The sequence below is a fragment of the Buteo buteo genome, chromosome 8 (assembly GCF_964188355.1).
Source record: "Buteo buteo chromosome 8, bButBut1.hap1.1, whole genome shotgun sequence".
Classification (NCBI taxonomy): Eukaryota; Metazoa; Chordata; class Aves; order Accipitriformes; family Accipitridae; genus Buteo; species Buteo buteo.
This window is the reverse complement of record NC_134178.1, coordinates 2544692-2570140: the sequence shown is the minus strand read 5'-3', so window position 1 is coordinate 2570140 and position 25449 is coordinate 2544692. Positions and strand designations below refer to the sequence as shown.

General features: G+C 43.0%; 1 long non-coding RNA gene across 1 annotated transcript in view; it reads left to right on the top strand.

The window, feature by feature from the left end:
- The first annotated feature begins 3284 nt into the window (after window positions 1-3284).
- Window positions 3285-25449, top strand: part of LOC142033535 (uncharacterized) — a 132850-nt gene continuing 110685 nt past the window's right edge. Inside the window, exon 1 of the long non-coding RNA XR_012651229.1 lies at window positions 3285-3417. This is a non-coding gene — a long non-coding RNA (uncharacterized LOC142033535). The remainder of the gene's footprint in view (window positions 3418-25449) is intronic.

Here is a 25449-nt window from a genome sequence, read left to right as displayed (position 1 = left end):
AAGACACTTCACTTTCTCAGGGGTACTTATTAAATTGAAGATTCATCTCTCACACTGTATGTGAGAAAGGTGAAATAATTATGCAAAAAAGCGAGGGAAAAAGAATTACTGATAATTTATCAGTGCACATGCAACACATAGCATATGTCTTTCTCACTCACAAGAGAGCTTTTAGTCCTGCTGAAACAAGGGAAAGATATAAGAACTTGCCTTGCAGGTCAGTGTGTAGGGGGCCTGAAGATCTAATAGACTCTGAAAAATTCTACCTGTGGCATATCTTGACACAGAAACCCTGGAGCAAGCACACAGCACATGTATCGAGTTCCCTGTTCTTCGGCTGAAGGCTTTGATGTTTTATGACAGTTTTTAATGCTGATGAGGCAAAACAACCTCAGAATGTGCAAAACCATAGCAACTGCTGCAGGAGGATATATCTGGAGACAAAATGTCCTTATCTCTTCTAATTTTACTGTATTTCTTCCCCTCCAAGCTAACGATGGTTGTCCTCTACAAGCAGGTTTTGTCTCCAGATAGGATTGGGTTGGAATTTCAGAAGAGACTAGAGCCCAGCAATATACAGGAGTGGGCACACATGCTGAAGTGATTTTGCTGGGATTTTGCTGAAGTGATTTTGCTGGGATAAAGGAGTGCCACCCAGTGCCTGTTGATTATTTATTGGATTAAAAGGTCTGTGGGGCAGAAACCACTATCGCCCAGACTCTGCCGGGTGCTCCCCAGTACTGTTGGCAGAAGGGCACGCGATAGGGATGCTTCCTTCTGGGCCCCCAGCGCCGGGATGGTGGCCTATGCGGGGGCTACACCAGTTTGTCTCTCTTGAACAAAAGCCGGAGCCAGGTCTTAGGGGTACTTCTGATGAAAATTCTCTTGGAAAGTGGTGTGTTTCCGTGGAAACTTTCAGTTTAGCAGAGCTGGCCTTTCTGAGGGAGAAAAATATCTGCTCCGACATTTCTCAACTGCTTTAGTTGCAAGTGGTGCGAATGATGGTTTGTAAGTCATTATTGTCAGCAGGTCTTGATATATTAGATTGAATAAAAACATACACATTTCTTGCTTACTAACACCTTCAAAATATATACAGTCATTCCTCATTTTTGATTTTTGAAGCAGGAAATATATAAAACAACTTCAAACTTCTCCTTGGGTGGAAAAAGTTAATTTCCAGTGTTTAAAAGTCATTGCAACAAAGATATAGTCAGAAATTGTCAAATTGATTTTTACTTTTATAATAAGACGCTAGTTTACAGCCTGAGTGCTACAGAATTTGTGAAATAAAGCAGTCCCACGAGGACGCAGACGGAGAGACGCATCCTTTCTGCTGCAAACCAGACAACTTTAGTCAAAGACAGCTGGGGCTGGCACAAGGGGACCAGCACTAAGGCGAGCGGGTGCTGGCAAGCCCAGCCAGCTGCCCAGTCACTTTAACACAGAGCCTCCGTCAATTTCCTGGAATCCATTAGTCGTTAACTCCAAGGAAAAGAGTTGTGTAGCTGAAGGGAACGGAGGCATTTTTTGAGCGGCGCCCTAATTTCTCCTGCGATCTTTCCCAGACACCGGCGTGCCCTTACGCTACGGATAGGAGAACCGCAGCCGGATTAGTCAATACAGTGCCACCGCTCTCTGTTGTCCGAAAGCCTTTATTACTGAAGAAAGGAAATCCCTACAGAAGGCGAGGCCGTGTTATCCATTTTTTCTGGGTAAAATCTGCTCACCATTTTCCCACCTGCTTCGCAGAGCCCTGCGCAGCAAAGCGTGGACGCAGCGGTCCCGTTCGGCTCCCTGTGCGGCGCAGGCCGCAGGGGCTGGCAGCTCCTACCCAAGTCACCCTTCTTTGAAACAGACCCCGGTTTATTGTGCCCCCCGAAACCGGCAGAAATCTACCCAAAGACCCCCCCCCCCCAACGCCGGACAGAAAAAGCTGCGTGTTAAATTCCCACACGCGCTCCTCGGCCCCGGGAGCTGCCGGCACGGCCACCCCCGCTCCCCCTCACAGCCCCGCTCTCCCACCGCCGCTGAACCCACCGCCGCTCCCGCCCTCGGCGGCTGCGGGAAGGGAGCGGGCCCGGCTGCCGCCCGCCGCGGGGGGGGCCAGGCCGCGGCCGAGGAGACACCTGAGGCGGGAAGGGGGGTTCCCTCGGCAACAGGTCGGCGGCGGCCGGGGGGAGCCGGGGGTTTCCCCGCTAGGCGCCTCGCCGAGCCGTTGGCGGGCAGCGGCGTCGCCTCGGCGGCCGGGGCAGGGTCAGGCCCGGGGGCCGGCCGGGCCGCTGGGCAGCCCCCCCACCCCACCCCACCCCGGGGCCGGGCTCGCCGCTCGCTCACAGGAGGAGCTGGGGCGAGGCGGGAGGAGGCGAGGAACGGCCCCCGCCCGCGGCGGGAAGGTAAGGGCGTCCTTGGGGGTGGCCGGGGGCCGGGGCGATGGAGGGGAGCTGGGATAGCGCTCGGGGTCAGGGACAGGTACACGCCTCACCTGCCCGTGGCCCCAGGGCTGGCGGTGAGGCTGCAGCTCCTCAGCACCGTTTCCCCGGGGCTCACAGGATTTCCCCTGCCTTCGCTGCCCCTCTGCCTCCGCCACATTGCTTTGCCCGACTGGGGCTTCTCCCCCCTGCCAGCCTCCGCCACCCCGGATGGCCTCCTCACACCCGGACGGCCTTTTCCACACACCCGGGCGGCTTTTTCCACACACCCGGGCGGCTTTTTCCACACAGCCGGGCGGCTTTTTCCTCACACCCGGGCGACTTTTTCCACCAGGCGCGCACGCCCGCTGCCTTCCCGCCATCGCCCAGCCACCCGCCCCTGCGCGCGCCCTCGGAGCCCGCATTGCTTTTGCGTGGGCCCGGCGAGGCGAGGCCGTCGTCTCCCCTTTCCTCTGCTTCAGCCACCAAAGGCTCGCCCGCTTCCCTCTCCGTTTCCTTCTCGTTTACATTTATCCTGAGCGAAGCCTCGCCGCTGCCTTTTCCCCTCATCGTCGACACGGGAGAGCGCTCGGCGCCCTGCCCGCCGGGGTGCCAGGTCTGCGCACTCCATCTTAGCACCCGCCAGGCTTTCTGTCCCGTGTCCAGGGCACGTCCGCGTGGATGCCTGCCGGTTAATCTCGGCTTCTTCTGCTGGGCACAGACGCATCAGGTTGGGCACGGTTTTGCTCTAATGAGGCTATGTGGCTCCTGGACGGGAGCTGGCTCCCGCGTGGGCGGTGAGCTCATGTCTGTCTGCACGTTCCCACCGTAGACAGACGTGCCCGTGGTCCAAAGCTCTGTTCCCTCGGCAGGTCGCGGGTTCCCTACCGGAGGAGATGCCTCGGTTACACCCCGGGATGCACGAGAGGAAACGGCCTCGCGGCGCCAGGCATCGCCTCCGATATTCGCTGCCGGCTGAGGTCAGACAGAGATGGGCAGTAGGACGGTAAGGCTTGCCATGTTGCGGCCAAGTAACTCCTTTCCTGCCGCTTTATTTTCTTCTTTCCCTGAATCTCAAAGCTAAAGCACAGGGAAGGGCAAAAGAGAGCAATGGATGTCCTGGTACGTATTCTTTAAAAACCCCACAAAAACCTATAAAAAACCCCTAAGCACATAAAAAACATATCTAAGAAAAGTTCTTTTAAAAAATTATCCCCACTTAAAATTTGCCTATTTGTTTTCTAACAGTAATGCTTCAGTAGTGCTTGCTGCTGAAGTTAAATGTCAAATAGTCTTCCCATAAAACAAGAAAACGGGGCTGATTGGTGACCTCAGGCACTAATACAACAATAGCAAATAGGCCACAGCACCACAGACAAAGATACAAATTGACTTTGAATGTCAATTAACAGAAGGCTTTATCCACAATTTTTTATTGAACGCAAGATCTCTGGACTCTGCTGTGTTCCTGTGTTTCCTTTGTGTTGTGTTTGCAGAAAAAGAAAAGGAGCACAAAGCTCCCTTTATTTTATTAAAACCAGAAGTTGTTTATAATTCTGTGGCCAGTGTGATGTTTCCTGATAATGTAAAAACTCAATTCAAAAAGGAAATAATGTGTTACCTTGCATTGTTCCCTCAAATAACTTAGAGGGAGATAACTTGATAAAAACATTTCTATCACACCCTCTGGTTAGTTAAGTGTAGTTGTTATGTTTCCAAAAATAGATAGTCTCCGAGTGTGCCTGAAATCTGCAACATGGAGGTCAGTTCTGTGTTATGCTTGGCCTTCTCTGCCACAGCCATTCTGCCTTAAAATTGTCATGGACTTTTCCTCTGTCTGTTTCTTTAATTCACTCATAATTTTGCATCGTTCGACAAAGTAGCTGCATGCTTGTAATCAGGGAGAGACAAGCTTGTAATCAGAAAGTAGCCAACAATAGTTGTTTGACGCCAGAAAAATAAAAAACGCTCAGAGGTTTGAAATAAGGGAAATTATCACTTTTTATGGCTTCTGGCAAAACTCCATGACTAACTTCCTGAAGAAATGTATCTACTAAATAATGAATAATGAACCAATATCTCTTTAAGCCCTCCACAGAATTGCTTCTTTGTCTTATTTTGTCTTTGACTTACAATGTTTTGGCTTTCTCAGCATTACTGATATTAAATCAGCTTGCTGACTGTGGGGATGTCTTTGCAAAGAGAGTGGCCAGGAATTGAGCAAAGCCTGGGAGGAGCAGGCTGGGGCGGGAGCTGGGAGATCGGGGCCGTTTCAAAAGGAGCGGGATGCTTTTCCTTGTGCTTAGCCTCAGGCATAGACATGGCTTACTCCTTCCCTCAGTCAAGAAAAGGAACTTCAGAGGCTTAAACATACACTTGGATGGCTGCTAATGAGACTGTTCTGTCTCTTCATACATTTCAAAATCTACATGCCATATTTCAGTCTCGGGCCTTCTGGGTATTTGTGTCTAATTAGGCTGGAGGGCCTCCAGTTTGAGATTACCTATGCTGCTTGGTGCCCAATTTCTTTATATGACTTTGGCAATAAAGCAGATTACCGTGGGTTTATGTGCAAGCAAATTAGGGACAGATGTAAGCATTCCTGTAAGCCCTATTCCTGATTTCTTAGCACGGATTGAATTCCACCATCATCTGGTTCTTTCTACATAAAATGACAGGTGTGCCGATTATGGCATATTTGTAACTAGGCGTGCTCTGTAAGATGCGAGGCTTTTAAATACCTCATCTTCTTTTGCTTTTTAAATTTTTTTTCCAAGGGAGAAACAATACTGCTTCAAGAAAAGCTTCCCAGTTCCAGGTAGAAATAATGAAAAAGAGGAATGGACTCTGAGCAGAGCTATACGTGGCATAGCAACAAATGTTTTAAGTTTATGTTTTTGTAACAGCCTAGAGTAGAATGGAGAAAACACAATACATAGCACGTGAATCGGTGTTTAGCTTTATGAAGTAATATTGCATTGTTTAGGACTGCTATTTACTACTACTTAAAAAAAAAAAAGTCCCTGTGCATTATAGGAGGAATATGGAAAGACTGCTATGGCTGTCTCCTCAGTCATCACTGAATAAATAAACCAGATCTTAATTCTCCAGATTGTTGTCCACTTTTTAAGTGCTAGATCCACTCTTAGGATGTTATCCCTGGTTTTGTTATGCCAAAGCTTGAAGTGAAATCCCAATTCCAGTGAACTAAATGACAAAATTTACTGAACAATTGTTTCATCTTGGATGTCAGGAGAACTGGATGCATATTCAAAGGCAGATGCCACCTTAAATGAACCTTAAAAATATTTAGAAGAATGTGTTAAAATGTGATTTGTGAAATGCTGGGTGGCAGGGGTGAAACCCAAATATTAAAAAACTCTTCTAAATAAATAAACCAGTTTTTCAGGGTGATAGCAAATATCTACAAATCTTCCAGTACTTGGCATCCTAAAGTCTTACATAACTGAATATAGATTTTAAGTGCGTAACTTCAGACACTGGTAGCTGAGTATTTTAGATTTAAATCTACAAAGGTAACGCACTCCAGAAAAAATCAGATTCTTCACAGTTATAATTTTGGAATCAGAAATATTGTGTTTGAAAACAAAATTCTTCATGACCTCATTAGGAAGACCTAATAATAACTGTCTCCTGACATCCAAACTCCTGCTTAATATAAATCTTAGGGATCTTTACCTCAGGTCCCCCTGTGACAGCTCTACAGAGATGTTCTGACGCCAAGACAGCGAGGAACAGTGCCCCATGAAAAGTGAGTGTCTTCTGCCTGTCAGGCTTCCAGATTTTTGCTTGTGATTGTGCAGTTGATAGAGTCAATTTTATTTCTTTGAAGAAAAAAGATTACAGGTGTAGAACTGATAACCTAATTCTTAGATTTAAATCACATGACATTAATGAAGCAATTCCACATTTTAGAATGCTCTAAAAAAATCAATAGCTTGTGTTTACAGGACTTGGAGCCATGGTAAACTCATTATTCCTAACATTGCATATATTATGAAAAAGAAAAAAGGCTGCCTGAATGTCAGATAGTGACAAACGTGTACATCCAACAGAAATACCGTGCAGCCATCCTTTTATAGGCAACTTTTATATTAAAGGAATTTCCTTCCTTTATGAAGTGCTGAGACAGCTGGGACAGGCAATCATATCTGAAATGTCTCTGCTTTCATCTCTGGAATAGGGAGGAGTAAGCAGTGAAGGGGCATTGCCTGGTGGCCAGAGCAGCCAGAGAGGCTTGCTCCTGAATGCTCAGAAGTGGGCATGCCTGTCCTGTTGAAGGTCCCATGCCCTGTCCCCTACCTCCCCAAACCATGGTGACAGACAACCTTGCAATGCCTTTGGAACCTGTGCCTGAGCTTTGTGGTGTGAGCCTCTATCTATTTAGGAATATAGTAGTGCACTTTGATGTATCGTATGGTCATTCATTTTCATAGAAAGCAAAGTGACTGCTCAATAATAGAATGTGCCTTCAGAAGAAGCTGAGCTACTTTTCATGGGAAAACTAACACTTTAAAACCCCTTTTTCATCCCGTAACATTCCAGAGATCAATGTAAATCTGCAAATGTTAACCTTGAGAAGGCGACTGTTTGATGTTCGGCCCTGAAAGAGGAAACACAGGTATTCTTGTGTCAGAGAGCAAACTTTGGAGATCTCAGAAACTACAAACCTGAGTGCACCTGGTCTTTGCCAAAATAGTTTTATAGTGAACTGCTTCAGAAATACTTTTAGGTATATCAGATACATGTTTCCCAGTGTTTCAAATGTAAAGGAGAGGATAAATGCCTTAATAAGTTAGGAAGGCAGTAGCCTCATTTATCACAAAGATAAGAGGAACCCAGATGACAGAATTATCAATATTGTGGAGGGAAAAAAGCTTATGGTAGGATGAAGCAATGTACTGCAGTGGGTTAGTGGCTTTGCCTTTTGCTCTCAGAACACTAACCTGAACTCTGAAAAAGCGTTTGGGGAAGAAATATTCTTAGAGACCCGGTCTGGACTTTGTGTGATGGTACAAATGAAACGCAAGTGGCATTTTGGGTTTTTTTTTGGTGTGTATAAAATTGGAGTAGGACTCTATGGCTTGGATCATTCTACTTTTTTTTCAGCACTTTCTGAAGTTGTTGCAGCTGCAGCTTGGCTGTCATGTTCTTCCTTTAATTGGAAGCTGGCCAAGGGGATGGTTGGCAAGCCTGTTTTTTGGAAGTCTGGACATTATCTTGCTGCTTTGGGGCCTCTGCAGTATTAATAAACCACGAATAAACTTCCTGGCATTTCTTTAACAACATTATGGTTAAAGAACAATCAGTTTAAGCCTTCAGAGAATAGCTATTGCAGAAGAACAGAAAACACAATCCACTGACATCTAGCAAATGACTCTTTTCTTTGCTAAAGCAAAAAGGATTGTTGGATCTTTGCACGGCAGAAAGAATAGTCCTGGGACATAGTATGAATAATAAAGTACCACTAATAATTATAGCCCTTCCACTGTAGAGTCTTATGCATGCTGGTTAAGAATCTCTTTTCCTCACTTGATCTGCATATGATAATCATTGAATTTTGTGTCCTGATCTTGAGTTTACATTTTGGAATCTTGTCTTGAACATGCCATTCAAGTTGCTATCTATCTAGTGTGTATCTCAGCTGGCCAGAGCCAAGAAAATATGCCTAGATTTAGCAGGGATCTACTTGACTTTCCTTGGACAGGGGGCCACAGGCAGAATTCCTCTGCTGTATATATGGAGGACCATTAAAAAGCATGTTCTGTAGAAACCAGCTGTGTAGGGGTGCTGCAGGGTGAGCCAGGAGTCCGCGTGGCCCATGCTGCCACTCTTTGAGGAGCTGAGTGCCATGGCCAGCAAGAAGTCCACATCTGTGCCCTGAGCCTTTGGTCAGCAGCGTCTTGCAGGTGAATTTTTCAACAGCAGAGAAGGAGACTCTGGGGGATGCATGTAAGGATTTTCCTTGACGGTGTAGTTCTGTATTGAGTGTCGTGGTAGCTGTAGTCAGCAATACCGCAGCTTTTCCTCTCCTACAGCATATCTCTGTATGACATGCAAATCACTAATGAGTAGCTAATTAGGCATAAGTGATAATGATTTTATTCTGTTTTCCTGTAATAAATATATTCAAGTCCCTATTCTCACTGGTTTATGAAAATGACCAATTTCATAGTGCTGGAAACTAGTTTCAAGACTAAAAAAATGGTAAAACATTTTCTTTTTTCTGTCTAAGAATGTTAAACTTGATGACCAAAAAGACAAAGAAAATCCAACAAAGAAAAATTATTACTATGGAAATCCCCAAGTGAGAAAGTAGGGGTGTGAAGGTTTTATAAAATAAAAGTTAAGAACTTCAGGATATTGATAAAGGCACACAAAAATCTCAATGGCGAATAGAATTATAGATGAAATATCCTTTTCTTGCCTTTTTTTTTTATTTTAAAGACGCATAGTAAGAACAAAAGTAGTTTGAACAAAAGAAGGGGCCATTGCTGGGTGAAAAATGTCCATTAGAATTAGAACAAATTATTCATTGAATTACTTCTCTTCTTCACGTGTCAGTAAAGGACAGGCTACTGCACGTCTGCTGATGGTGATCATGAAGTATGTAACACCCTCCACCTTTGCTGTGCTGCTGTTCTACTGTGTGAACTGTTACTATTAGGCTTATTTAAACACCTGGACCTGACAACTGATACCCAGAAGTTTTTAAAGTATTCACTGGAGAGTTCAGTGGGTTATGAAGCATGAATTTTTCAATATGCTTTGAAACGCAGAGAAATTAAAGAGAACTTGGGAATATGTCACCAATGCTTTAAAAAGGAATCTTCTGGATAATTGCGAGCCTATCAACTTGGCTCTGGTCCTGGAAAAAGTAAAAGAAATTCTCCGACTGGACTACATTTAAACTTCCTATCATTCTTTAAGACTAGTCACCCGTGATTTTTGGAAAAAAGATTTTATCAACCTGACTCTTTATTCCTTTCTTTATTCTCTTATTTGAGAGATAACAAATACAGTTTGATCAATGCCATCATGTTGAAGCAATATATAATATGCTTTTGTGAGGCATGATTTGTTGATCAAGTAACTAGACTGAAATGAAATCAATTTGATGCTTCTTAAATGGACTAAAAGCTGGCAGACAGGCTATGAAACATGACTGTAAATGGGGAATCCTCACTGAATATGTGCCTTTCTGTTGGATCCTATAAGAACTGGTTATTAGCAGTGACTTTTTAGCACTTTATTGATGACCTAGATGGTAACAATATCGGTTTTCCACAGCTCTACGGGAAATTTAAGAAAGTGGATAGCTGTCTGATGCAAAGTGATCTGTCAGTGTTAGTAAGGTGGGTGCAAGTTGTAGTGTACCGTGAATGAGGCTTTAGTGAGCTGCTGTGGCCCTTGGATGTGTGCTTGGCAGTACTGAGTCGGAGTAGAGAAATATTTTGCATATGCAAATCGTATTGATTTTAGGAACGAGAAAAGGGGTTCAGTAGTATCATGACAATAAAGGACTTGGAAAAATTGAACCCCGAGGTCGCTATCTACTGGATTCACCAAAGAGGGGTGGCTCATTATCGCTTGCTCCATTTATGTACCATTTCTGGTTCATCATATGGGAAGGTGTTCTTCAGCATAGCCAACAAAGGCATAACACAGCGCCGTGTCTGGAAAGTGAAACTGGACCCAAGCAGGGTTTGCCTTTGTAACAGTGAGGTAAACTGACCATTGGAATATTAATATCAGTACCGATGTTATTTAAAAAGAAATTTTAGTTAAAAAGGTCTGTGATTCTGGGAAGACTTGTGTTTTTCAGATCCGAACTCTTAGAGGGCTCCTGTCACTTAAGAAAATATTACCTAAGTTCAGTCTTTTTTGTGCATAATATGGCCATTTCCAAGAGGAGCATGGGTCTCTCTCTCCAAGGGTTTAGTTGTTTAGAGAACTTTGAAGCTTTATTCAGGCCTCTGAACGTGGATGAATTTAGTCTCTTGCTCTGCTCAGAATTTATATTAAAGAATTTGCTTTATGTTAAAGTTTTTATTGTCAGGAATAAAAGCAGGGAAAGTCCTGTGTATATTTGAGAACCTAGGAGATGCCTGTGTGCCACAATCCTCTCTCCTGTTGCTCTCTTACCCTGTTACTTGAGACTTCCGAAATTGTCGCGACAAAGAGACTGGGAATTTGACTTCTGTTCTCTGATGCAGCTGGTATCTAGAGCAGCTGAATGCAGTGCTCAACTCAGGCAACGTTTCTGAATTGGCTAAATGCAGTAAGGGGCTAAGATGAATTTTTTACTTTGGGCTGGATGAGATTGTAGACTGCTCTTGACAGAGGTTTCACCAAAATCCTGTAGAGAGTTTTCCTGTGACTGTATTTATATTATTGCCCTTTGAAAGAATTTTGTGGCACTCTGCAGGGCTGTGCTTGCTTAAGATTATACTGAAATTTCTTAATGTCAAAATGGTGTGTGACAGAAAGCAGAAGCAACTTCAGTATTACAGCTTAGACATCATGGTTAGCCCAAGGGATCTCAGATGTACAGAAACAGGTTCTGCTCCACGTTCTCAAGAAGCAGTAAAATTTAGAAGTTTGATCTTTAGAAAGTCCATCACATTTAAGTACAGCCCTGAGTATCTGTCCATTTTCCTCTTATGCTGTTCACTACTGACAAGGCTCTGGAAGTAATGCATGAAAAAGTCTTGCATCTGGAACAGTTAATGTTCACCTGCATGGCTTTCACCTTTTTGCTTATTAAAACACAGCAATGAAAAGTATTATTCCATTAAATCCACATATTTCATATAAAATTAGTAAAGTTAGTAATTATAGGTACCTTTTGTCTATCACTTTTGTCCGCTGGAACAATTTGTCCTTCCATCCTACTAAAATTGAAAATGATGAAGCTGTCTTGCTTTGCAGAGGACTTTGAAATGACATGCCCAGATCACCTAGAAACAGAGCCAGGACTAGTATCTGTGAATCCCAATCTGCTTTTGTATCCACTGGACCATGCTGAGGACACCACTAAATACAGAATTTGGGAAGTGCCCAAGTGCAAATGCATAACCAAATTTCAGGTCTTGCTTTAGGAATATACTAAGAATGTTTTTTAAAACTGTGACGATAAGTTCTTTTTCAAATAGATTTTTTTTTAATTTATAAAACTATAAACAGAAAATGTGACCCCCCCACGCTTGTTCTCAAGAACAAATTTAAAATTTTTCCTATGACCATAAAAATACTTGCATTTTTTTCCCTATTCCAATTACTGCATTGAAAGCCTACCCTTTGTTCATGTTCAATTCCTGTCTTCAGTTTACCTGTGGTAGCAGCCTACCGCATGCATCATCTATATTCTCCAGCAGTTGCAGCAACACTTACATGTAGGAGCTGTTTATAACATCAGTAGAAGCATATCTTTCTCCTCTTTGAAGTTGTGCCTTAAAATGATCCTTTCTGTGCAATTTTTAGCACGAATTGAATTTCTTGTAAGAGCTGATCATTTCCCAGCAGGCTTAAAAACAACATCCAGTTGCTTTTTTTTTGCCCCCGCCGGCCCCCAGTTTGTGCTGAGCTGTGCCCTCCTGTTTTACAGCTGGATTGGAGGCGCCTCTGATAAAGGGCTGTCTGTTGTTCAAATGGGACTTAATGTAATGGTATCTTAGTCTTGTGTCCAGGTCTTTAAGTGTTACAGTCTACAAATCACCATCCTTATCTCTTTTTGTCTTACTCTGTCTTGCCAAAAGAATGAACGGGGCTGTCTCAGTCGTAGCCACGACTATCAGTTTCCTCACTGGGAAGACAAGAGGGTTCCTGCTATACGTGTCTATATTCCAAGTGACCTGCCTGCTGATAGACATTGCAAACTCATCTGAGAGGACTTCTGTTCGCCTGTCTGATATCTCTGCTCTGAAGATTCTGGTTATTAAAGCATCTGTATGAATGATACTGGCTGCTGAATGACCAGCCTCAATGGAAAAGAAATACATGCAGTCTAGCACCCAGCCATAGTGTTTTGTATGACTGGTAGCATGAGTGTTTTGTATGACCAGTAGCTATTTATGGATGACTCCTAAACGCAAGCACTGAAAGGTTTAGCAAGATGTACAGTGTGTTATACTTTGCCCTTTCCACAAACATCAGGGTCACAGCACTAAAGAACTGCAATGAGGTCATAAAAATATTCTTTTTTTTCCAAGCTTTAAAGATCAGCACTATTTGTCATGGAGCAGAATGGCTTGGAAGTTGAACTTCTGTTCCCACAATTGTATTTAAGAAGTGCTCATGAATCTTGACAGACTTATGAGTGATTGTAAGCAGCTGAATGAAAACAATAGGCCTGCGATAGCCATGGGACATGGGTGGGCCCCACCGTCAGTGTATCTGCGCTGATGAAGTCTTGCGTGGCAGGTAGGCTACGTCAGGGCAGAGCCGCGGGAGCTCAGGCAGTCACGCTGCAGCATGTGTGAGCTTCAGTTCCAGCTATTCCTCAGCTGCTCAAACACTTTATCTGGAGAAATGTGTTAAATAAAGTGCATTTTGCATGCTTTTTTTAAAGAGGCTGAACTGTGTCTTCCCATGATGCAAATTCACATCTTACTAAGAACATGCTGGCTGTCATAGCTTTAACCCCAACCCACTCTCTTAGTTCGGGGAGACATATGTTGCCAGCTCAAGGCTGGCTCAGAGAGGGGTAAATACAGATGGGTCCATGTATATGTGTGCTCATATATATGTTTATAGCTAAATGTTGTATTAACATGAGTATAATTAACTGAGGAAAAGATAATTCCTGGAGAAGTTGTCTAGGACTGAAGGTCTTATGTGGCCAAGGGCAGAAAAGCTTACAAAGGGGTGAATTTTCTTGATGCCAAGACCTTATTTCTTAAAAGATGAAGAGAAGACACAGAAAGGGAGAATCAGGGTATAAAAGAGTGAAGTGGTGAGATTGTTAATTGTGGTAATTGAGGATAGACTGATAAAGGGAGAAGTTGCTTGTAATTTACTGCCCACTTACTTACAAATTACAGAGGGAAAGAAATAGCTATTCGGCACACCCTGATATGACAAAGGCCCTTTTCCATCTGTAACTAACTAAAAATCTACTGCTGTTTTGTAATTCCATGTAACTGAATCAGAACCAGTAAAACATTTTGCTTCTTTCTTTTAAATGCAGTTGCCTTTGGGTAGAAAATGTTTCCTAATGTCTCCTAAACTCTTCAACTGATGTTTCTGTAACTATATGAAGATCTATTCTACACAAAGGAATACTGCAGTCTGAAATCTGTATTTTGGAATCATGTTGTCAGATAAATTTCTTTATAAGACATGACAAGCTAAATAGTTAATTGCATTGAAAAGGCTTTACATTTAAAGATTATTATAATATTAAATTATGTATAATTTTAAAAGAAATAATGTATTGATCTGTAGAACATTGAGAAGATATTAGTTCTGTAAAAAAATATTTCTGGAAATGTATTACTTAGGGCTAAAAAGCTGTTTATATACAACATCTTTTATATCCCACGTATATTAAATGCAGTGTACTCTGTCTGTAAAGATCTTCTGTGGCTTACTGTTTGATCTGAACACCATGTAATGAAGAGTTCTGCTTGTGATGAAATTTTGTGTAATTGAAAGCCTAGATGAAGAAGATGCCTAGTAGGGAAGGAATAAAGTGCACAAGCTATAAATAAATAGACACTCTGAATTTAGTATATGAGGTGCTTTTTATTTCTACAACCTGGAATGCTAATTTCAAAGAAGAAACGACAAAAGATGGAAAGAAATTGCAACCACTATCACACTCAAAAGGTCTGTCTGACAAAAGGCAGGTGAAAGAAAAGGTGAGATCACAAAAGAAATATTTTTGCAAGAAAAAAAAGAGGCTCTTACCAGACTACAAATAAAACCAAAATGTGGTGAAGAATTACTGGCCTTTAGAAACTAGGTACTTTAAACAGTGGAGGGAATTCCATAGTCCCAACAGTACTGCACAGGTGGGAAAGATTGTATCCTATTTATTGCATTTTAATTTCTATATCAGTCAAGGTATGTCGTTTTCAGAAAAAGAGATGTGATCTGATTATCTGGTAATTCAGACAACCCATTATGACGTTTAATTTGCAAATGTTCATGACCTAGAACATTTCACTAAGCAGCTGATAGCGTGAGGAAGAGTTAAAGCTACTGGTTCAGCCTCCTGCTGTGCAGGGAGTGTGTTGATAGAAGTAGCTGCAAAAGAGTAAGACAGATCTGCAAGTCGGGCTCCTGCTACATCAGCTTGGAATGAAATCAATACGTGGATGAGACGGGATTTTCGTCCTCCGTGTTCTTCAAGGAGATACACACATGGCAAGGATTTGATGAGTGGAATTGTTAGACTATATCTGAGCAGTGCTACACAGGGACATAATACTTTGTATCCTCAAGTCTCCAGGGAGAACTACAAGACAACAGGATTAACTATCGGAGCGGATTTGCTCTGTAGACAGAAACTCTTGTCTACATGATTGGAATTGATAATTGATGGAAGAACAGATAGTACAGACTTCTGGAGCAGATTAGTTTTGCACTTTTCTTTTTCTCATTACAGCCTTTGTCATGAAAATGGATATACTTTATGCCATTTTCTGTTCTCCTTACAGTCATTACACTGGAAATGTTATCACTTTTGATTTTTCCAATTTTTACATTCCTATAATTATTTTCTTATAATATATTCTCTGTTTCAGTGTCTTTATAAAAAAATTAGCATTGGTGGCATTTGGTAGGAAATTATATTCTTCCCTGACAAGCTAAAGATGGTATTGTTTAAAGGAATAATTAATTATCTTAGGAAGCCATTTTCATTAAGACCTAGTTTTAACAGCTGGTTAAGCATAAGAAAAAGTGGCGATGAGGAGTTTCTGTAGACGCTAAGAAGGGAAAGTGCTGTATTGCTCTAGTCTGACTTCCAGCATGAAAAAGATCCAGGGGTTCTTATGTCTGACTATATTGCTAGAAAGTCATCTAGCTTTGATCTGCCAGGGGCAAATGATGGAGGATCTAATACAAGCTTTTGGAGAGCAATCCGATGACTACTTATTCTGGTGAAAACCAATGAAATTGAAAATAACTGGAATAACTTTCTATTTGTGGAATGAATTGTCTGTCACAGGCATGCAACCTTAAAAAAATCTTTTAAAAAGTTTAAATCTTTAGAAAGGGATACTAGCTTCGAAGAGGAATTAATTGACAGATATGCTCTGGCTTCTGCTTGTGCTGGACTTCTCATTTCATAAGCTCTTACTGTTCGAACCATATGCCTTACTTCTAGGCTGAAACTGTCTAGTTTTAGTTTCTAGATTATGCATTTTTTACAATCTTTTTCTCTTTTATATTATTCAACGTCAAAATAATTATCAGGGATGTCTATTTTTGGTGTCTGCATGGTTTGCAGGAAGCACGGATTTGGTTCAGTTAGGTCACTTGGTACCTTCAGTTCCCACCCCAGTCAGGGTTGAAGGGATTAAAACCCACACAGAATTCTTAATTGCCTGTAATTGCTAAACAGTATTAATAGGATAAAGTTGTACACCAAAGATCAGCAACACTTGCTTCACTTCTGTACCTCAGGCACCTGATGATAGCAAATTCTAAAGATTGTGTCCTTATTGCCCTTGAAATGAAGCTAGACTCTGAGAAATACAGCAACAGATGTATAGCTGATAGGAATGGTATTTCGTAAAATTGTATCTTGGTACATGTGTGTTCCTGGAGCTTACTGGTATCCCACTGATTAGATGTTGCTGACTTACGTAATATCTACATAAAATTTATCTCCCATTCTTATCATAAGGTTTTCTGGACAGAATGCGTTCTCACCTACGGTAATGTTAGTTTTCCACATTGGTCTTCTAACACACTGGCTTATACTTTCATTTTCATGGCCATTAAAAACAAGCCTTAAAATGGCTTAAAATGGGCTGCCCCCTTTTGGAGACAATCAGACTTTGTTTCAATGGTATTTCAGAGCAATCCCGAGGAGAAATACCGGTAATCTAAATAGAGAATCCTGAGCAAAGCAAGCCACTGCAGTGCAGAACATAATTCATAGAAAGCATTTGACAATAGCATTTTTGATGATTCATTCTCCTGACTCAGATAACAGAGAGAACCGGGCATGGGAACAGTGTATTTTTGCAATAAAAGAATGAGAGATGCAAGGGCACACTTGTTGTGATGACCCTGGAAATGATAGCAGGTTATTCTGGTGTCCGTCCTGGGCCAGGTCGTGATGGGTGGGGGAGAGGGAGGGAAAGCACAATCGGTAAATGTATGAATACAATATAAATTAGTGAAGGATGTGGGAAAAATGTCTAACCAAGTATAGCTGATGACATCTTTTATAAGTCTGGCTGGTAAAGATCATTTCAGTTGCTGTAGGGCATGCAGTATTGTGTGACATCCTAATTTTTTCCATAAATTGCTCTGTGAGGTGGGGGCAGTTTTGCACAAGATTGTTTTCATAGTGTTGTGTCTTGTATTTGCATTACCCTGTGACTAACTAGTGATGAGGTCTGCCTGAAGCTTTACGCACTGCTGAGCTGCAGTAAAACCTCTCCGCCCTCTGAGCACTCCAGTATCTGATATTGTGGTTGTTTTAAAGGGATTATTTTTTCTTGTACAGGGGCACCGATTTGGGCCTCCCTTGTCTGCCTGGCTACGTCTGTCGTGGAGCTTGCTGGATTTCGGTAGCTTGGTGACGCCTGCTCCTTTGCAGAATTTAGCTGAAACCACCTGCATGTTTAAAAGTGTGGGGACAAAAGTGCCAGTGTTCGGACAATCCTGTTTCCCAAGGAATCCAGCTTAAAATGAAGAGCACAGAGTTAGTGTAGCTCTTGGTAGCCGGTAACTCCCTTGAAAAGAATTGCCATGCAGAGCAGTCTTCCCAGGGAGGCCCCTATTGGGGAATTTTTCAACTTGAATTGGGGCAGGAGGGAAAGCCAGGTGCATTGTGCCTGCGATTTGCACATCTCACACCACACGTGGTCCAGCCTGATGTGCCTGAGAACCCTCGGCACATGACAAGTACATACCTAGTGACATGCTGAGTTGGAGACTGTAAGTATCCCAGAAACAGAAGGATCCCTTTTGCAGGGCAGTCATGGCCACATTTTTAATCCAGTCAGAAGCCTTTTCCCCATCTGCTGCTGAGACGACCTTCAGTAAGAGGGTGGCCAGATGTGGGACGTATAAGCTGCTGTGGTAGCATTGCTCGGGGCCTGGGCAAGAAATGGTCAGAGATGCCATGCGAGACATTTTCCACTGAGCCCCAGCTTTCTTGCAGTCTTGGTCCTGCCGTGAAGGTACAGTGGTTCTTCTGCATGCCTGGCTGCCGGTCAGGGCCACCTGCAGTTGGACAAGCTCTGGTGACACGATGGCAAGTGTCCTGCCCTGCCACTGCAAGCAGGTGGGGGCTTTCTTGTCCTGGGAGGGCCAGCACCAGTGCTATGGACAGACACTTCATGTGGAGTGCAAAGCACTGATGTTTTTGCTGGCTACTGCCTCTTTGCGCTGGCCTTCAGAGGATGGTTCAGGTTTATTTTTGACCAGTGAAGCATGGGATGGTCCTTGAAAACCCAGGGAGAGTGAAGGGAGTTGGGGCGATACAGGTTCTCCCCCATCTTTAATTTTGTTGCTTTCACTGCTGCCTCTACGCGTTTATGCACACTAACTTCATAAGGGCATGGCAGTCTGTAAACTTTACATCGTCTTTCCTTCAGAGATGGCTTATCCTGGCTGGGGAGTCTTCCGCAAGACTATATGAGTCACAAAAAGTAGCAATATGCTAAGTTAAATACAGTAAATGATTTATCTCCTCTCCCTCTGGTTTGTGTTTTGAAATGTACGCTGCGCGGTTTGATAGCTTCCTACCACTGCTGCCAGGCCACCTGTCCCGCACCGCATCCAAGTCTTTGTCTCCAAAAATACCACTGCAGCTCAGACAAACAGCCTGGCAACCATGCTAGGGAAGACCTTTAAAGTGATGATCTCGTATCGCCGCAATGGGAGAGAAAGATATATTACACATCTGACCCAACGCTTCAGAACTACAGAGCTGAAAGTACCATGGCCATGTCTAAAACACACGTAGTGAGTTGATCAGCCTCTGGAAACGGGCATCGTCTGGCTTCACAATAGTTAACGTAGTACTACTGCTTTCTGTGATATGGTCTAATTTTTTTATGGGTGGCTTTTTTTTTTTTTTAATCAGTGACTCAAGGTATTAGCATTGGTAAATTAGGCTTTTATCCTTTGCCACAAACCCAGTGCTTTTTATCTGCTTACTCTTTCTTTTTTGCCTCTTAGTGAAGCTATTGTAAGTATGTAATACCGTGTGGTGGCTGCTGACAGACACTTGAAGGTTTCAAAGAAGTAGGTTAAATGTAAACAGATGATTAAGTGGGTGACCCACTGAGATTTAGGTCTCCAGAAGCAATAGGGTTGCCTCTATGTTTTTGTTGCTGTTGGTTTGGTTTATATAGACTTTGCCCGTATGTTTCCCTACCCAAGCTAGCTCGCAGCAGCCCAGAAGATGGCAGGGAGCCCGGCGCTGGCAGCACCCTCACTGGATAGGACTCTTAGTGCTGAGCCCTCGGCTACCGTGGCTGGGCATTGGAGCTAGGTGGTGGCCCTGATGCTGGCCCGTGTGAGCTGGCATCTCAGTTGCTGGGACTGCAGACACTCATCTTGTGCTGCCCATCAAAGAGAGAGTGACAGAATGGAATTGCAGTTGCTTGGGATTTATTTGTTGTGTGGACGGCTATAACTGAACCTTTTTCCGCAGAGCTGCAGGGCGAAAAAGCCCAAGCGGGGTGCAGCTCCTGCAAAGTGTCCTTGTCCCTGGCAGCAGCATCCTCTGGTGTGCAGCGGTGGGACTTCAGGGATGACACATCCTTGCTGCTGGGCTCTGCAGAAGGTGCCACTTTGCAAGCTGTCACGATGGGTTGCCCAATGTCCTCTGGGTCAAGGCCAATATTGATTGTGAGAGAGATGTGGCGAAGCCACTTTGTAAGCACATGGCGTTCAAGGGGACGACGTGAGGAAGGCAAAATGTCTCCAGTTTCTGCCTACGTGCAGACAGAATAAGGAAGCACGTCTGTTAAAACAAAAGGTCCATGTTGCTTGTTTGGTTTTAAGAAACTTTCCATCCTCCCATTGAAAGAAGCCCTTGGGGTGAAAGGAGTGCAGTTGCGAGGGTTTAATATTGTTGGCGTCTCTTTCTACCGAGGTTACATAATTGCTGTTTTCCTGGGAAATGAAATCATGGAAATGAAAAACTAAATCCACCAGAGCATAAGCAGGCACAACTTTGATTTCAGGCACCTGTCTGTGCCAGTATTTAATTTGGCACAGGAAATGTAGCATCAAAACGAATACAAACAAGTAGCACAGGAATAATGGCACAACTGGCATTCAGACACTGAGATGTGAGAACAAACACATCCCTCCCCAGCACGGGAAACTTCACAGCATATAGTGTGGAGGGGGGACGAGGCCAACGTCAGGAGCAGGCAAGGAGAGTCCTGTGTAGCAGGAATGGTGGGGAGGGTTGGGAAATACACTTGCAGAAACACAACAACCCACACCTTAAATGATTTGGAAGGAGAGGAGGGCAAGCTGCAACCAAAGAAGAGAAGCTGGAAGGCTGGAAGGCCTTTCCTCTGTCTCGCCTTAGTAATTATCTCTTGTTTGCAGAGCTTCCATTAATTGGAATGCATTTCCTAATGAAATTAGGCTGGCAGCCAGTATTCAAGTCTTTTTACAGCTAGGGAAAATTTGTTCTTTGAGCAACTCAGCCATTGATTTTTGTTTGTGTTTTCATTCATCATGAGAGTGTTACGTGCCAAAAATTCCACGCTCCGTCATATTGCTTTGGACAGTCTGAGTTATTTGATTTATTCCTTTGCTCCTGTGTCTCGAAAACTGAATTCTACAGTGGTGCCCCATTTGTAGTTACTTTGTTGTATAGTTTTTAGCCTGCCCTCCCCCTTCTTTTTGAAAAAAACCAACCAACCAAAAAAACCAGTTGGCCTTTGTTTTAACTACCTATCTGTTAGGACAGCATGAAATGCATGGCAGTGCAAAGACACTAAGAATACAAAGGAAAAAAACAATAAGGCTTCAAACAATTGGCTGAAGTGGCATTTGCACTGTGGGATTTCTAAATTTGAAAGGATTCTCAAACTTGCCTGGTTTATAGGGAGCATGGGAGCTGTACTGTATCAGTATGGAATTGCACATTTTGAAGAGAGATCTTTGACAAAGCGAAGCTGGCAACAGCTGAGCTGGAAGGGGTCAAAACCCTGTTCAGACCTCAGACAGTCTTTGAACTGTGCTTTGCTTATCTCTTTGAAGAAAGGTGGGACTGCAGACAGCAATTACAGCATTATTTCGATGTGGTGTCCTCTTCACTTCTTCAGCCAGGTCGGGTCTAGGTATTGCTCATGGGTGTGCAAATGGCCTTGTCTATCTTACTCTGCAGGATACTGTTTGATATATTGGCAATATGTACATTCATACCTTATTCGTCAGGCTGAATTACTTCCAAGAATTAATCTTTCTGCTACATCCCCACTATGCGATATATATCTGTACTGATCATCCTCCATAACAAATATGAATCTTATAAAATGCATGCAGCCTTTTTACAACAGACTTTAAGTAATCGATCTGCTGGTCTCCTTTCTCATTCAGCACATGGGAAGGATAGTGAGCAAGGCTGAAGGCTAGATAAGGAGAGAAAGATTTGAGTTACCTCGAGCTTGGAATGATCAAAAATATGAGACTGGCTTTAAAATTAGTTTTTGAAAAGCAATATGCTTAAGGTTCATCTTAGTTTCTTTGATGTCTGAGAATTAAATGAATGCACTCAATTTACCTTTACAGATTTGTCTCAACACACGCTAGCATAAATGGTTGTGAATTAAATCTTAGTCACCCACCATCTACACCAACTGGAAGTATAGGGACAAAATCAGTATTATAGGACCTGTGACTGAAATTGGGAGAGAAAAAAACCAATGGAATTCTGTACTTTTTAGGACTTCACTGCAGCTTCTGGAACAATGACATTCTTTTCTTCTACTTACTAAAGCTTCCCCCTGTGTGTGTGTATTAGACTGTACTTACGCATGGAAACTCACCCAATTGGTGCTACTTACTTAAACAAAAAAAATTTTCTTAGGTGTATTTTAATTCTTTCTCCTTGTGATTCAAGTAGGTTTATTTCCTATCCAGAAAGCAAATAGTGCAGTCGTTAGTCATCTTCAAGAGACAGGCTGGTACTGTGAGAAGTTGCACTGAGAAATTATGCTGAGAACCCCCTAATACCATGCATATTATGGATGATGTGAAGAGTTTAGTGGTGTTGCCAACACATGCTTATGGTGAGGAAGAAAGTCAGCCAGCTTCCCTTAGCTGCTGGGCTGAGGCTGCAGCCTCTTTGCGCAGCTATGACAAAATTGTGTGTACAGAGGGTACGTGCTTCAACAAGGACTAATGGACTAGTTTAACGGGATGTTCAACTGGAACAGTTTGCCAAGAGAGGCAGCCCTCAGATCAAGATAAAGATGCTTCTGACGTTGGAACAAACAAAAGAGCCTTTAGGGATGTCTTTCACTGGAAAATGATAGGTGTGGGAAAAGGAGTGTTAAAGAGGGTGGTCTTGTAAAGGGAAAGAAAGAAGGGCAAGCTTTGCATCAGGTTGTTGTAACTGTTCTCTGAAGACACATAATAGAAGTTTTCCCTCTCTAGCTGTACAGGTAACTCCTGGTAATCATTTTTGAAGCAATGTGATTATCAGCTACCTAGAATGCAATATCAGAAGTGCACCAGATATTACAGCAACTTGAATGCACTGTTGGTCATACATTTGCAAACAATGGGTGGCATTTTCCTCTAACGCCAGAGCTGATCAAACTCTCCATTGCAGTGCTCTGACAAGCCCTGGCACTTCTGTGATATTTGCAAATAAATGTCTTAGTCAAGCACTTCTTCAGGTTATTGATTACTGACCAGCAAATAGTCCTCAGCACACCTCCCATCTATAATGAAGAAGATATTCTATATATTTCTTTGCATTATTTACATTCCCAACCTTGGGATGTTGTAGAAAATCTAGCAGGCTGTAGCTCATAGTTGTAGTCTTTCCTGAGTGTTATAAAGCAAACAAACTGGCCATCTCCTCTTACTAAAATTGCAGCAGCAAGATCGGAAAGTGACACAAGGCTTTCACAGATTGTTTCCCTCTCAATGTACAGCTGATATCTGACTGTCTTCCCATTCACAATGAAATGGCTACAGAAAACAAGGTGTACAGATGCAGAAGAAAATAACTGTGGGAAGAACATGTAGCATCTTAGTGATGCTAGAAATACATTGCCACTGGGGAATGTACTGGTTTATGGTATTGAAATGATCAACTCTCTCTTTAGGGTCTGAAATTCCATGACTACTGATGTGTTTACAAGAGCAATTTCTGCTTTCTCCTGTGACTGCATTGTCCCTGTCTTAAATATGTTATGCATAAATATGGAAGAAGAGAGAAATACAGATGCACACAACGTGCAGGTGTCTGAAACCGCATTGTGAGATTCAACTAGCATACAAACAGTACCAGAATAAGATCATATTTGACTGCTGGAACATTTACTTTTCCCAGCAAAGCATTTATTTGCTTTTCATTATTCTTAATAAATGGAGAAAGGACACAGATTTGTGTTTTGCCTGCCTGTCTTTCCCACGAGGTGTTTATCTTTTATAAATAAACCAACAAAATAAACCACAAGACAATGTTTCGACAGAATGCCTGATTGTGAGAACACGAAGTTGCAGCTAAGAGGATTCCTGTAGGATTTTCAACACCAAGCAGTCCTGGGGAGGAGCAACTGCTGCTTCTCTTTGCAGAGCAGGGTACAGGAATGCCCCAAGGCATCGCAGGGAACGGCAGGGGTCCTGTGGGATCATCTGCAGTCAAGGATCAGTCACACAGGGCTTGGTGTCAAACTCAACTTTTCTTTCTGGGGACTGTGTCCTGCTGCTGTTATGGCAAGTACCTCATGTCCTGGTTCTCCCAACCTGAAAGGTAGGTAGTTAATTTTTAAAGAGTTGATAGTTTCCACACCTCTTTCTTCATTTTTTTCTTAAATTGACAGTCTCTACTTGCAGTTCTTTCCTACTGACAGTAGTTAAGTGGGGGGTGATGGTGGTGTGGTGTGTGGACCAAATGACCTCCTTTCCAATCTAAATTAGTCTATATTTTGGGAAAGAATACTAGTACAGACTCATCAAGGGAGTAGCGGACTCATCTGTGCTGAGGGAGAAAGTGTGACAACAGCGCTGGAAGACAGTTCGGGGTTGAAGATGGGAGCCTTGTTGAGTAGAAAATGGAGACTTGAGACCTGCCCCAGGACACCTACAAAGCATTAAGAGTGGCTAGGCTGTTGGTATTGATCAGTGTCACAGGCAGCGCTTGCAACTTATCTATCACTCATGTGATTTCTCTAGGCTGACCGAAAAACGTGCACTGCACCGTGACCATGTATATTCTTCACTTGTTGACATGGTACCCAGCACAGCTGTGACTTGTGCCAAGTAGCACACTCCCAAACACCTTGAGCATCTTCTAGGAACCAGGAGAAAATATTTCAGAAATAAATTTGTCAATAGATAAGCCTGGTCACACCTATGTTATAAACCTAAAATATTTCTTACTATGGGAATTCTTTCCAAATCCTTCAGGCGAATGGTGATATAATGGTGTTTTCACTGGAGACAAGACATGATATGCAGGAAATTTTTTTCCTTGAAGACAGTGACTGGCTCCAGACTTCTCCAAGTGGTGCTCACTGGAGAAGACAGCAGCTGTTTAGGTATCACTGAGACCTGTGAGGTCGCTGCTGAACTGCTTCATGCTACAGCTCCATGACCCCTGTGAATGTTACTCATTTTCACCGTGACTGCAGCCCCCCTGTGCTGCAACGTGTTCTCCCACACGTGTGTGTCTGTGTCTGAAACAGCCACTGTGGTTTACATACAGAGTGGCTTTTTGAAACTTTACTGATGGAGAAGCAGTGAAGGTTTTGAATGAACTGAAAGATGAGGTGAGGACTGAGTTTCATTTTTCATTGAGACCCCCCCTTTCATTGCTGTGACCTTTGCATGCCTGGGGTTCAGGCCATCCAGACAGTGGCCCCTTTTCTTTTTTTTTGCTCCAACATTTTAAGTTGTAATAGTTTCAGAAGTTTAAAACCATGGGTTTTTATGTTTGCTGAGAGGGCAAAGTGTTTTGCAGGCCTCCAAAGAATGTATGTATGGACTTGCAGATCTGAGGTAGACTCCATAAGAATGCTGAGCAGCATAGAAATGTGGGAAGCCAGAAATATGTTCAGACAGTTTTATGGTTTGTCTGAGTGTCCCCTGTGGGACAGGATCCGAGGGTTTTCTAGGCTTACGCAGACATTGTTTTGATACTATGGCACAGAAGGCCTGGGTCTGCTGCATGTGCTTGTGTGCATATACTAGCTGTGCCAGGGCCTATAGGCACTGTCTTTTAAACCCTGCCATGAATAATGAAATACTCTTTGAGGTTTTTCTGCAGTCCTGCCGCAGGGATTTGCTACTCCTGTAACCTTTATTTCTCTCCCTGGAAGGAATTGTGTGCAGCATCCAGTGTAATGCTCTGTCATCAGGATTACATGCTGATATTGCCTTGATAGCTTTCCCTTTTTCTTTCTTTTTTTTTGTTTTGTTTTGTTTTGTTTTTTGTTTTTTTAGCATATGGAAGCTACAGCTTTTAGCAGTTGATGTGTCCATCTTGTCCACTGATTTGCCACTTTCTCTGTATCCTCCTCCCTCACCAACCAGTTTCTGCAGCGTGGGAAGGCTAAGCCCTTCCAGAGCAGGAGAGTCATGACAAAAGCTGTAGTAGTCAGGCAGCAGGTTGTAACTGGCATCT